Source organism: Ascaphus truei, chromosome 19 (assembly GCF_040206685.1).
Source record: "Ascaphus truei isolate aAscTru1 chromosome 19, aAscTru1.hap1, whole genome shotgun sequence".
Lineage (NCBI taxonomy): Eukaryota > Metazoa > Chordata > Amphibia > Anura > Ascaphidae > Ascaphus > Ascaphus truei.
This window is the reverse complement of record NC_134501.1, coordinates 15,782,264-15,797,697: the sequence shown is the minus strand read 5'-3', so window position 1 is coordinate 15,797,697 and position 15,434 is coordinate 15,782,264. Positions and strand designations below refer to the sequence as shown.

The 15,434-nt window shown below is 41.0% G+C and overlaps 1 long non-coding RNA gene across 1 annotated transcript in view; it reads right to left on the bottom strand.

Moving 5' to 3' along the window:
* LOC142470225 (uncharacterized) overlaps window positions 1-15,434 on the bottom strand; it is a 140,648-nt gene that overhangs the window by 55,795 nt on the left and 69,419 nt on the right. The window lies entirely within an intron of this gene.

The following is a 15,434-nucleotide window of genomic DNA, read 5'->3' as shown; positions in this document are numbered from 1 at the left end:
GCCCACAGCTCCCCAGGGGCAGGGCCAAAACAGTGTGCTGAGCTATTTGTGTGTAATTCAGTCAAATTCTAATTGTAGCATTCATTAAACCAGGGCTATTCCCATGCCAATTCTCCAATCCCAGACCTGGCATAATGGACCTGGAATTTAGGTCATGTATACTTAACCCCTCCACTGCCAGTAGAGAGGGTGTCCATGACACAACCTGGAGCAATTCATCCATCGTCCCTCAGCAGCCACAGGGTTAAGTGTCACTCGTATGAACTATTGCAGTAGGCTGCAAACCCTGTAAGGGCATATCTTTTAGGCATTTTAACCCTTTAAATGGAAGGATGATGTTGATGCCTTTACTGGGCAGAGCCATACAGAGATTAACTCCTGGGGTTCTGGGAGGCCTGCTGAACTGCTTGACTACGCTGAGGCTGAGTGCTCTGTAGGAGGCAGGAAGATAAAATCATTGCATATCAACTCAGACATTCCCTATCAACCACTGTATCTCCATGGGATCAAGCAAAGGCTCAGGGGCGGGCAACTCCAGTCCTCAAGTGGCCACCAACAGGTCAGGTTTTAACAACATCCCTACTTCAGCACAGGTGCCTCCGCCGAAGACTGAATACACTGTGCTGAAGCAGGGATGTCCTTAAGACCTGACCTGTTGGTGGCCCTTGAGGACTGGAGTCGCCCTCCCCTTTCTTGGCTGCTAATATTTACGGCTTCGCAAGTGTCAGACGAATGAAATATCTTCCTCAAGTTTCGGACATTTATGGCTGATCTGTCAGTCAGAGAGGTTTACAGCAGGTGGTGCTTATAAACCAAACACTTATTGCCAAAGAGAAATCCCAAGGGGCTCAACTGTATGATACAATTCAGAGTCACTCACAGCTATTATGAAAAAATAGTAGACAATGTATTAACATTATATCTTATTTACTAACCTCCTGAGAAGAGAGTAGAGAAGCAATGACACACACACACACACACACACACACACACACACACACACACAACATGTGATGCAGAACAAGGATATGTGTGGGAGATTAACTCAGCAGTCACGGGTCACAAAGATATTCTTAGACGAAGGAAATTATTGATGGATGAAAATCTCAGTTTAAACGCCTATTACTTCATGTATTGATATTGGATATATATAGTACCGGGACGGATGGAATTGTTGTCACTCCCGGTGACAAATTTACAAGAGGGCACAAATACAGTCTGTAGAGAAGCACACAAGGGGTTAAAATAAAAAAAACAGATCGTCAAAATATATTCGCAACGTAAATAATGAGCAACAATTGAGGCAGTAAATCTCCAGATTAGCTCACGTTACTTAACATAAAATAAAATCGTTCTCATTTAGGGGAAATAAGAATGAAAAGGGGACATTTTAATTTGACCAAACTGTGTACATACGCGTGAAATGACATTAATTTCACATATTAACATGTTTAAGCAAAATCATTGATTGCTTATTATGCTAATCGGCATATCATTTATAGCGGTTACATCATCAATTGTTGTCATTTAAAGCAGAAAAAGACATAGAATAGATATCTTCTAGTTTGTAGAATTTCTGCTTGGAAGAGATGCACTGCTAAAGTTTGCTGAATTAACCCAGAATAGAGGTCACACATTCAGCATCTGTCTAAACTCGCTCGCAAGTCGCTCTGCACATCAAGCGGAATCTCTGTTTCTTTTAATACGATATGACCTGTAGACCTCAATCTTCAACTGAGCCACTGATTGAGCCACCTATGCTGAAGCAGGGATATCCTGAAAACCTGACCTGTTGGTGGCCCTTGAGGACTGGCGTTGCGCACCCCTGGTTTATATGAAAGAAAGTGGAGAGGAATGCAGACAGTAATACACCCTACTGTCTAGTACTGCTCCTCTGATTACTCCTACTGCTTTCATGGGACAAAATTGGGGTATAGTACAGCACTCTCGTACATCGCCAGTAATAACCACGTCTTTTACTGCAGCTTCTCAATAGCATCTTGTTTTTTTGTTTTTGTTTTTTTTTACACTTTTAAATACTAGTCTAATGAATATGGTTAATTCGAGAGGGAGTGGCTCCGTGAGTAACGACACTAACTGGCACTGAGAGTTTGAAGCAGGGGAGCCTGGTTCAATTCCCGTTGTTGGCTCCTTGTGATCTTGGGCAAGTCACTTTATCTCCCTGTGCCTCAGGCACCAAAAATATAGATTGTAAGCTCCACGGGGCAGGGACTTGTGCCTGCAAAATTCTCTGTAAAGCGCTACGTAAAACTAGCAGCGCTATCCAAGAACATGTTATTATTATTATTATTATTATTATTATTATTATTATTATAGCGAATATGTTTCTTTGTATTTCAAACACTGCAGGGGAAACTTCAGAATGGTAAAGAGTAAGCGTCACTTAGTAACAGCTATTAAAACTGCAAAAGAGCACTCAGCTATGTAACACTTTGTATGTATGTCTTTATTTATATAGCACCATTAATGTACATAGCGCTTCACAGTAGTAATACACGTGACCATCATATAAATAACAAATAACAGGTCATGGGAATAAGTGCTTCATACATAAATGTAACATTTTGGAAGAGGAGTCCCTGCTCCGAGGAGCTTACAATCTAATTGGTAGGGAGAACGTACACAGACAGTAGGAGGGTGTTCTGTTAAGTGTGTCTGCACTTTCTGATTAATATTAGTTAAAAACTTAAGATATTGTTATCATCTTTTAAAAACTCTGAGAAACAACACAACCAACACAACACACCCAATATATATTTCTTAAATAGAGATTAGTTATATCCTTATAACTAACAAGAGTGAGTTCAGCAAATGCAGAGTCCTGGTAGTGTTACAGTGATTAGTCGTAAGGCCGCGCGTATTGTGCCCGCGTCGCGGGCACAATACGTGCGGCCTTACGACTAATCACTGTAACACTACCAGGCGTCGCGGCGACGGCGCGGGCGACCAGGCTACTGATTGGTTCAGGGGCTGTCACATGAGGCGACAGCCCCTAAAAAATCAAATATTTACGGCTACCAAAAATCACGTCGCCATGTAGCCGTCGCGCTTACTATAAGCGCTTGCACCGGCAACAATGCATTTGTTTTCGGGCGACATCACGTCGCCGTCGTCACTGGCACTATAAGTGCGTCCTTAGAAAGAAAATGCAAAAAGGGCAGCCATTTTTAAAATGCATTACAAGTAGTGTTCCGCTTGGGATTGTTTATTTGGCTGGAACGTTGGTTCTAAAATCTTTGACAACTGAGCTCTGCTCTTTAACTTTTCAGCAAAGTAGCTGCATATTTGTAGTTTATTTCATTGGCATGTTGATGGTGAGAATAAAAAATGTTAATCAATAAAGTATTCCGTGGTGGCAATATAAAAAAATCCCTCGATTTTCTTCTGACCTTGAAAAGATCAAGTCCCCGTTTGACATGCCAATAGTTGTTTGCCCTGGAGCATAGGAGGAAATGGATATGTTTGGAGTGAGAGTGATTGTGTTCCACAGTCTCTCATTGAGATGTTCCATGAGTGTTACTGTGATCCATCAAGACAGCGACCCCTCAGGGTCGTGAAGATATGTATGACAACCTATCATACAGGCCAACTGAGGAACGGTAAACCACGTGTGTGCTAAATAAGTACACAAAACACCAATACTTCTAGGAGCTAATATCATGTGTGTTAGGAAACACAAGGCCTTAGAGGTCGCAGGTCATTAGCCATTAGAAAAAGCCATGTGTTAAAGTATCTACTTTTGGGTTTGCGTTCACCTTGACTTCGCTGGTCACTCAGAGAGAGCTAAGATTTCTGAACTGAGATTTCACACTGAGGGGCAGCAGGATTTCATTGTAGCCAGTTGCCAGTAACAAGAAATACCCCAGCCGTGCATGTCTGTCTAATCATTTTAGGGGTTCTCTCACTATGAGACCTTCGCAAAGGGTTTCTTTCTGAACTTTATTCTCTTTTTTGTTCCTCAAATTTGATGGTAAGCATTTAGGGGGAGTAGGTATGGGCTACAGAAACTAAAAGGGGTACGGGAGTACACATACCATCCCAGAACGTTATCCGACGCTCACCGCCACTGATTAACATGGGACTCACTTTACAACGGTTTCACTATCCAACGCTACTTCCAGAACGGATTCCGTTGGATAACCGAGGACTGTCTGTAGTGATAAGAAATAGAGTGAATTAATTCACACGTTCTTAGAATGGGCCCAATTAATTCCTACGGGCTAGGATTTGGGAATAATAGTCTGAGATCAATTTGGTTATATAGTAAGTAAGGGAAATGAGACGACAAGATGGTCCAATGTCTGTGTTTATATAGTACTTAAATTGTCAATTTAAAATGATGGGCTGCTGATTTACAGTTATCTATAAATGTAGAGAGTAAATGTGTATGAGAAACACATCATGCCTTAATAAAACAATAATTTCACACTGAGTTTGGAAAGAGAATCACCTGTCAAAATATCTGCCGTGTTTACTTTCCTGGAATCCCGTTATAAAATAGACGGAATTAAAAAGTATTCTTTGTTGAAACATGCTTACGGCCCACACAAACGGTATAGAAAAGAGATGTAGACATCGAAACCATGATTCTTATTTAGTATATGATTTGTGAGGACTAGCTTGTCAAGTCACTTAAATATTCCTGCAAAGGCTACTGACAAAACATTATCATTACTGCTGGTTTCAGACTCAACACAATGATTTGACCAGAAAAGAAACTGAGTTTACTTTCCTGTAGGTCTGTATATTTTGTCCAGGTTGGATCATTACTTTGTGCAAAAGCATTGCTTAACCTTCCGGTCACAGAACAAACAAGCCTCAGTCCCCTTTACTGAGGGTGTATGTAACTATAGGGGGGTCGGCACTGACGCAAAATAGTGGGGTTTATTTCTGTCTGAAACGTATGTGTAGCTTTATTTATAGAACGCTGACAGTGTACTCTTGTGCTTTACAAAAGAGACAATATATTAAAGGGAATTATAAGTGAAACAAACAAAATCAGACAATAGGAAAGGGAGTCCCTGCCCCGGAGAGCTGACAATCTAAGTGGTATGTTGGGAGATTTACAGAGACAGCGGGTGAGGGAGTCAGTGCAGTAGATGTATTTCTACGGTTGGAGAGTTTGGCGTACGCCGGGCGAGTATTCTGAATTACAAAAAGACTTACACCCTCTGTAAGGTAACGAAGAAAACCAACGCAGTAACGCAAGCGACGCCTTTCTCAATACATAAACCGGCGTCACTTTGCTACTCTGTCCTAACTCCTCGCGCGCGCTTCATAAATCCCTCACCGCAGGCAGGTGCAGACATACCCGAAAATGTCACAACTAAGATAACGGCATAGACACTGCCCGGCGCAGGTATTTGTCAGCGCGATGTCACATTCAAATAAAGATGTTGCACTTATAGTTGTGCTTTGATACACAGAGCTGTGATTTACTATGAACAGGAAACATATATGTGGCTCATGCAGATTTACATCTGCAAAGTTACACAACATACAGTAGTGCTGAGTATTGCTACACACCTCCAACCCCCCTACAGCTGTTACATCCAGAAATGACACTACGTAATCAGGATGAAATGTAAAAGACAGAAATTAGCACAGGGCTCTGAATATGTTTCGAGTGCTTTGTTTTCTTGTGTCCTTTTTGTAAAGTTGGCACCTAAATAACAAATGAGAGATTCTTCAGTAACCGAAAGTTTACAGCAGGGTTGGCCAACTCCAGTCCTCAAGGCCACCAGCAGGTCAGATTATCAGGATATCACTGCTTCAGCACAGGTGGTGCAGTCAATGACTGCTCTGCTGACTAGCCACCTGTGCTGAAGCAGGGATATCTTTAAAACCTGACCTGTTGGGCCGAAGGACTGGAGCAGGCCACCCCTAGTATGCAGTAATACAGTCACCAGTATGAGTCTCCTAACACACAATGCTCGAAGTGCTCTGAAAAAAAGTAGTGGTACTGCGTCTGATTCCTAGACATTCGAAATGAGTGTGGCCTCAGATATAGTAGGTGCAGGGGCGATCTGTGGCCTGTAGGATGTGGAGGAGGAGACGCAACGGCGCACATTTCAAGGGCGCGTCGGAGGCGTGCCCGCGACGTCACATGCGCGGTTCACCCTCATTGACTGAACCGCGCACGTGACCCGGCAAAATGAAAAGCACGCCTCCGACACGCCCTTGACACGCCTCCCGCTCACGTCTCCTCCTCCGCAGGCCACGGATCGCCTCTGCAGCAGGGGCGCGTGACGCCATGCGCTCCGTGGCGCTCGCGTGCCTGCTATATCCGAGGCCTTAAACACAAGGACACAACTCTGCAGTGTTTAAGCTCCCAAAACAAAAAGGGGCAGAGGTTTAAAATTCCTTATTGTTTAAAAGGAAGATGAAAATAAACCTTCACACTTTAACCTGCGCTAATATAACAGTATTTTTTACTGGCAGTGCTGAAATTATGAATGCCTTGGATATTAATAAAACACATGGCTATTTCAATTATCTATTTATTTAATGTATTTTAATATTAAAGAATTCTCTATTAGAGAATTTCACAGTGAAGAATGGGAACTAGAAAGGTAACTGTTAGGTCATTTGTAACTATGAAATATTTTTAGACCAGAGATTCTTAACCTTTAATTTCATCATATTAGCAGATAACACGTGTAAACCGCTTTCTACTTAGATGCAGAATGGAGATGTTAACCTAAGAGCTACTGATCTAACAGTTGAAAGAAATGTTGACATTTGAAGGTACTGATATGATGAACGAGTCCTAAAGGGATTAAACAACACTGAGAACTTCTGTATATGTCTCATAAGGCTAAAAGAGATTTAAGACGGTACCATCTTTAACTCAGGGCACTGTCCCACTTTCAAGCAGATGCATTATACGTTCATACAGAATCCTCATTATACAGTGTATTAGGAATATGCATCTGACTGCACCTATCTTTAACAACTACAGCTCAACCCCCTTATATCGCTGTGCTTGGGGTCCAAAGAATCACATCGCGCTATAAGCGGATCGCGTTAGAAATAATGTACAATTGTATGCGTTGAACAATAAAGTATTTAAGATACCAATAATCGTGTTGTAAAGTATTCATAAATATGAAAATTGGGAGCCACGCTTGCATCGCGTTATAAGCGGATTCGCGTTGTAACGGATCGCGTTATAACGGGGTTGCGCTGTATCTTTAGACAACTTGAATTGTGCAAATGTGGTAATACATTTTGTAATAATACAGGATAAACTGCAATATTCAAGGATCCAATTCCTGGATGATAGCGCGTCCTACTCCACGCAAACACGTTCAAGTAAATTGGATGTTTGTTTATTACACTAATGCACACACTGGATGAAAGCAAATGCTTCGTTGTTACAGCATTTCCATTGTTCTCGTACATATTTCCTCTTTCATAAAGGCCTCTGCGTTGTTTGTTATAATTTGCATATTGGTAAATGCTTAAAAAATTCAATATCCAACTTATATTTTTTTTTCTTTACAGTGCCTTTGGAAATGAAGGTGTTTTAAATAAGAGTTCTTATTGACAAAAATAGGGACTATCTGGTGTATGTAATTGTACTTTAATTTGATAAGATTAAATCATGAACCTAAAAAAAAGCAGGGTGTGAATCCTGCATGAAATACAAAGTAACGCAGAAGTGGAAAGATTTTCCTGCCTCTCTTATAAAGTTAGAATGTAAAGGGAATTAAACACTTTCAAATTTCCAACTAGCTAACATATAAACTGAAAAGGCAACAAGATATAGGAATTGAATTCAGATCACTAATACGTCCAACCTAATGTTTCCACAAACCATAAAGACAGAGTAAAATATCATGGTTCGACTGTCCTACCGAGTCATTGGATGCCATATATAAATATTCTCTGTATCAAAACAGAAAGCAGAAAGATAATCAAAAGCATAATATGAGCCATCACCCCAAAAAATGTTCTTTGGTGCAGAGCACTGGAATAATTCTAACCCAGGATTTTCTGATAGACTGAGGACTATATTTAAAGAAACACTTAAATGTAAAATGAAGGGTTTTCAGAAACGATGTACTTAGAATTTATTACACACAGTCTGCTAATAATAATATTCTTCTTGCTCATATTTATGGCAGAAAATCCACTTACTTCCCTAGAAGGAAAAAATGTTCCAAATTGTTAGGAAATAGCTACTTTGGCCACATAATAACAGCTTGTAATTCTACCATTCCAAAACCATTTGCAATTATATTGCAGTGGCGTGCATGCAGCCACCTCAGGGGTGGAATCTTGGCAGCCCATGTCTGGCACTCCGAATAACAGGGTGCAGTAGGGAAGAAAGGAACAATGTTACTTTTATTAGAAAGTTGATTGTGGGTAAGCTGAGGATCAGCAAGATCAAATAAATCTTGGTCGCCAAAGCAGAAATGTAACCCAGAACCTTGTTTTCCTACTTGTACAAACACACTTGGCTGCATGAATATGTTCTTGGGAACACTGCTTGGATTAGAACATTGATATGGTTATTTTTGTGAAGTTATTACATTTTGTATTCGGCAGAGCATCATGTGCCAGACTGAAAACGCACGGCCCACATTAATTCATATATACACATAATATGTATACATATTATCTCTTGCTATATATATATATATATATATATATACAAACACAAAAAAAGAAAAAAATGGCGCCAACCTAAACCCACTGTATGTAAAGAAGCAAGTATGATGAATAGAACCTATACTATACAAAATGGATAATAAAAATAAAAATAAACAAAAAAATTAAAATATACAATAATAAATGATAAAGTCCAGAAAAAATATAAAAAACAAATCTGAAAATACTCCAAATGCTATCCAAAAGAGTCTCTGCGGCCCGAATGAAGGGAACACCACTTCCTTGAAGATACCTATAAAAACAGAAAAAAACAGGCGCACTCATAGCGTAAAAAAGTATAACAAAATATTTATGGAGTAGAAGATATAAAAGACACACTCACAAACATAACGGAATAAAAAGCAGTTATGAGTACAACTCAATCACCAGCCAGACGCAGGAACCAGGTATCGGGTGACTTTGGTGAAGTTATCCGGTGTGGATGAATTGCAGCAACCTGAAGAAGTCTTTCGAGATGAAACGCGTAGGGAGTGTCATGTGGACGTGATATTGTCCAGTTTTATTGATTATCACTCACTATTCTATATACGGGACTATTTACTATTTGGTATGCACTGATCCCAGCCGGCCACTTGCTGCATCTGTGGGGACTGCTATTGCTTGTATCCTGTGACGTCATCGAGTTCTCGCGTGATTTGGAGCCGAGAACTCACTGCTGTGACGCTGGATTTGGAGGAGGGCGGCGTCCCTCATGTTCCCCGGTACACGGAGGTTACTGCTGAGGTTGCTGCAATTCATCCACACCGGATAACTTAACCAAAGTCACCCGATACCTGGTTCCTGCGTCTGGCTGGTGATTTAGTTGTACTCATAACTGCTTTTTATTCCGTTATGTTTGTGATTGTGTCTTTTATATCTTCTACTCCATAAATATTTTGTTATACTTTTTTACGCTATGAGTGCGCCTGTTTTATTTCTCCCTTGAGAAAGGTCCTGTTTCAGGACCGAAACGTCGGTTGTATGTGCCTTTTTTTCAATACATCTATATTTGATATCAATCTGAGTGCTGTCTCGGTTCTTGCTGCGTGGTCTTGGACTCCTGGTCTGCCTGGTAAGGAATCTCCATTTTATATATATATATATATATATATATATATATATATATATATATATATATACAAATTAGGTTAAAGCATGAAAAAAGTAAGTCCCCCTATCCCCCCCCCCCCCCCAACACGGGGGCCCAGGTAATGCTGTCAGCAGGCATGAATATGTATATTACTATAATTGAAGCATAAACTGCATTAACATATTAAATAAAAAATCTGCATTTACACAATACTTTTAAATAGAGGTTTATTTTGTGGTGCGCTTTACTTGACCAATATAAAAATGATATACAGTATAGAAGTGATATCAGTGTTTGAATGCAACGCAGGGTCCGCTTGTTAAACAAACCTAACAGTGCAAATGATAAACATTTTTAGCTTAATAAAGTAACAGATGAAGATGACCAATGCACGACACCAGCATGTTTTGCAGGACACGCATGTAACACCTCCACCCCATTTGTGGTAGTTACTAATGTAATATAAGGAGTTAACAGTGAGCAGTAGATGATAGGCTTCACCCTGTGATGACCCAGGGAACTGTGTCACTGGAGGGATAAGAGTGAGGGGAACCGTTGAGAGGCTCGGGTTCCAGGAGGTGAGAAGTGCAGGAGCCTCGGGAGCAGAGGGTAAGAAGATATATGCAGGTCCCAGAGAGGGAATGCAGACATGCCATAGAGAGCTGCTTAGATAGGGCTCTGGGATGTCAGGGGATCCGCCCCACAAGTGGATCACCATACACAGAGTTTGTAACCCCTGAAGAATTAGCAGTTCCACGCCTGGAATGGAGGGTAATAATAATCTCCCCAGAAAAGGCCAGGATCCCAGAAGGGGCCCGAAATAGCAGGATCACATGAATAGCGCTCCACCAGCTAAACAATGTTCAACCTTATTGTATATATGAATGAAGTGTCCCCAAGCCAGGGAACATTGAATAAAGATTGAAGTTGTACTATAAAAACTCCTGGCGCCCATCATCATCATCACCCAGCCGACCACATCCAGCATCCCGGGACAAGGTAATCTATTCTCATGTAAACACACACCATACACCGAAGTAGCCTCCCTAGGATGCCAGGCAGGGAGGGTTACACACACAGGGGGTTTTAGCCCAAACTTTATTCTCTCTAAGAAGGAGCGTTACGTTGGAGGTGACTCAATTGACGAACATGGCACGTCTCCATAACAGAGATGCAGCAACCTGCTAATTGTAGAGAGTTTGATATAAAGGCATCTCGGTCCACATTTGAGACCTTCATCAGGATTAAATAGCCATTGAAAAGTTGTCATAAATGACATATGTATTTTTTTATTACTTTATGGTGTTTTTTTAAACATAATATTACAGTTTTGGATAATTTACGTCAGTGATTCCCAACCTGTTTTGCACACAACACCTCTCTCTGATGTTTGCTATATGTGACATACTTACTCCTTCTTTATCTCGGCGCATTTGTATGTCTGCTGTTCATATTTATTATTGAGCAGAGGTCTGCGCCGGCTGCTCTCTATGTGGAGGGGGTGGGAGAGGTTTTAATTACCTGAGTCTCCCCCACAGATATAAAACTTTTTGTTGGCAGGGGGGAGCTGACGAATATTTCCTCCTGGATAGAAAATAACATCCTGGCCATGCTTGGGGCAGCCAATAGAAACCTGCAACATCAGCAAGAGAGGACATTACAACTTCCTGTGGGTAACCCGGCAGCCATATTTGTCGTTTTGTGGGTGTCAAACTGAAGCAAAAAAATCTGAAATATCTCAGGAACTGGTGTTTCCTCTGAGTTCAGGGGGTCACAGATCAGTTCTGGGGTGGGGGGGGACCCTTCTTTTTAGGTTAAGAAAAAAACTTTGGCCAATTTTAAGGGAATTGCTGCTTTAAAAATCCCCCATTTTCCCCATTAATAAAACCTGTCCCGTTCAGTTCCACACGTTCCTGGTCTCTGTGTCACTGCAAAGGTAAGGGGGTTATTCGCCCTTCTATACATGCTTCAGAGAAATTTGGAGAAGGGTCAAAGCATTCCTATCTACTATATGCTCTCCGCTTATATATAACGGTATATATGTATTTTATTACCATTATACATGGCAGAAATGTCAATTTTCAATGACAGAAAGATAGATCGATATCCTTTAACTTCTCCCATCCCGCACACACATCACGTATGACCATGTAAGTCACATGCAATGCTCATAGCTAAATGTGAGATCATCCCTCTTTTTCTCTTTGAGGGATTTTCTTGTCTGTTTCCTTTGCTGTTTGTTTGCTGCGAGAGCTTTATAATTGCACCAATCCCCCAGAAATCGGTGGTTTCTAAAATTAATGACCGATTTCACAGTGCATTAACTATCTCAAGCCACAGTTCATTAACTACTTGTAACAACCAGTTTCTAGGGGTTGTTGCTTAATTCAACACTTACCCACAGTGAATGCCATTTCTAAGAAAAACAACTATATAACTGAACGGCCTTGGAGTCATTTCAAGATATAACTTGATATTAGGAACATAAAAACTAATCCAGCTTTTAAAACACAAGATAATAGACTACATTATCTCTGCTACAGAAAGCTTGTATAAACAGACAATAAGTGGCTATTGAGGTGACTAGCATGCTTGGAAAATCCCTTTAACTGCTTTATTGCTGGAGAAGCCAGTAACTTCTTGTGCATGGATGCTATGATCACAATTAATTAATCATTAGTAATGACTCTGTATACACAGGAAGCCAGCGTATTTAGCTATCACAATAAAATACTGCACAAACAATTATATCTGTACTGCACAAAGCTTGCACTCAAATGTCAGCTATCTGAGGATGGTGAGGTGTTGGGTCGGTATGGCATTGTTCCTACAATCGCAGTTCTGAGACCCAGTTAGAACATCGGGCCAATAACAAACCTTTCTATTGTCTCCATTCAATTGAAAGTCCGACCCCACAATGCATGTAATAGTAACCTTTTATTGTGTTATACCACAAGCACCAAGTTATGTCACATTGTGTCAGTCCCAAAATCACGTTCTACCAAAAGGTACGCCAATTATGTTAGTGTGTTTTGCAATATTTATAGATATAATGCACTGTTTTAGTTTTTATATCTCGCATACAAAACATAAATCGACGTGTTCGACAAACAAACAAGAATTTGTTATTTCTTTACCATTTACACGCACCTCTAAAAACCTGCAACTGGCAAAGACTCAAGATATAGTGAGCATTCGCAACATGTTATCTTCCAAAAGCACAATCATGTCCAGAGAGAACACGCAGGCCACATGCAGTGATAAATAGTTTAAAGAACAGCTATTGACCGAATAGTTTTCCCCGTGGGCCTGCTCACATTGATATCCAGTTTATCTGTTTCAATGTCCAGATGCCGTAATTTGAAGAGAAAATGGATGCATGATCTGCTTATTTTCCCCCCTCATCAGCAAGAACCACTTCAAAACAGTCTGGCAACTATGTATTATGCAATTATGCCGTCTGTATTAACACCGTGTACCCACTCCGTTAATTTATAGCTTTTAGTGTTTTCAGAAAATTGAACTTTTTCAATCTTTTTAAACTTTGATGCAGCTGATACCACTTATTCGGGTGACAATGACACAGGCCTTCAAACTGGACTCGTCTGACCCTCCCAGTCAAAACCAACACTTTCAGGTAACCATCTTAACAAATGTAATTCATTGCACAACAACCATGGTTTGGTTTGGGGTCTCTGGCACATGGGAGTGACAAACACTCACTAAAATGTGCACACAAAAATCGCAAGGGTGTCCGGTAAGTCCGACTGCTGCATACACCTACCTCCCATATCTCTGGCTCACAAAAGTAATCACAAAGTACATTGCTACATAGTGTTACAGCTGCGACTGCCATGTTTGTGGTTAAGCTACATTGTCTTTTACAGAACCAATTTGCTAAACATCACATTAACACCTTGGCTGCCAGTGAAAGGGTTAAAGCCAAAGCGACCAGCCTGGCAGATGGACACGTACCCCTTCTGTCTGTATACTAATAACACACTGATTTAAACGTTTGGAATCCTTCTACTAAAACATCACACCGCAGCTGTAATTATTAACACTTACATTCAAATGAAATATCTGTGTGACAGAGGGAGCCTGTTTCGCTTCTGTATTCTGAAGGAAAATCATTTAGCTATCTAGGAAAGTGCTGAAGAGCCTCTCTCAGGCTGCACGTGGATACTGCATGGGAGAAAACGCTGAGATAATCCTATGCACGGCGAGGCCCAGCGTAATCCTTAAGGTACAGGCTTCACATTGATTAGTATTAGGACTCTTTGACCTTACACACAGTCCAAATACAGCTCAGTCACTCGGGAGGCAAATCACTTATTAAGTGAGTGGCAGAGACAAGAAACACCTAGCAAATGCCTGAGGAGGGGAAGTGCAAAATACGGGGAATGTGTTAAGAATGACAAGGTTTATCTAATGCTCTAATCCTGTAAAACACCAAAATGATAGCATTGAGGGGGTTAATATAGCCCTATTGAAACTGAACTAGAAATATAATAACCGTGCAATTATAATAAGGAATGGTTGTCCTCCTTTCCTTCAGCGTGTTGCACTGCCCCGGCCCACTCTATCTCTCTCTAAACTCTCACAAAGCTCCTACATGTTCCACTCATCGCTTCTATAATCCCCCTGTTCCCACTTTCCTGTTATGTTTTGAAGGGATTTCCTTGCACCTCCCATGCTCACAGATTCTTTTCAAAGAAGGATGGGTCCCCATGTTGGGCCTCTCTTCCATGTACAGATGCAGCGGCCGTTATTCGAACACTTCACGCGTTGTATACCTCGGAATACCCACGTCATGGCGCGGGATTTCTTCCAATCGTACCGCGTGTTGACTCGTTTTTATCGAGTGCGGAAAATGGCATTGTAGTGTTCTGGTTTTTAAACACCTGAAATTGACAATTGACACAGTAGCACAGTACTGTACACATTACAATGCATTCATTTCTGCCACGGATACACGAAGAATTGCACCCAAAGAAATCAGAATCCATGAAATTCAAACAGATCGACCGCGGTAAACACAGGCACGTATTCCGCATGGAATACAGCAGAGCACACGAAAACGGATCCGTGAAATGTTTGAATAACGGCCGCTGCATCTGTAGTAACAAAAGATGGAGAAGGAGTAGGGTGTATGATACTTTTTTTTGGACCAGCAAGTAGTTGATATGTCACAAGCTTTGAAACCTCACAAGGTCATTCATCGGGTAACCCCCTGAGATGTTCAAAAGCTTGTAGCATATCAACTGCTTGTTGGTCCAATAAAAGGTATTATACCCCCTACTCCCTCTCCCTGCTTTGTTACTACAGTTCATGTTCTTTAAATCTCGGCCGAAAACCCGTACCACTGCTACACCTGTTGCACTTACCTCTCCCTCCTTTCACTTCAGTAAATACACCTACAGTATTACTATTAGCCTCTCTGCTCCCGTATATGTGCAGTGCTAACACTGTTAGCACTTACACACCATAGTCAATTATGTGCAATCCTATTTGTGTCAATTTGTCTCCCCCTACACCAGTGATGTTCAACCTTTTTTTGGGGGGTTAAGGAACCTTCTAATTATACTGTGAAATTCTGAGGAACCCCACCCTCTTTAATAGCGTGTCTGAGATCAGATGCATTGTAAGGAACCCCAACCCTCTCTAA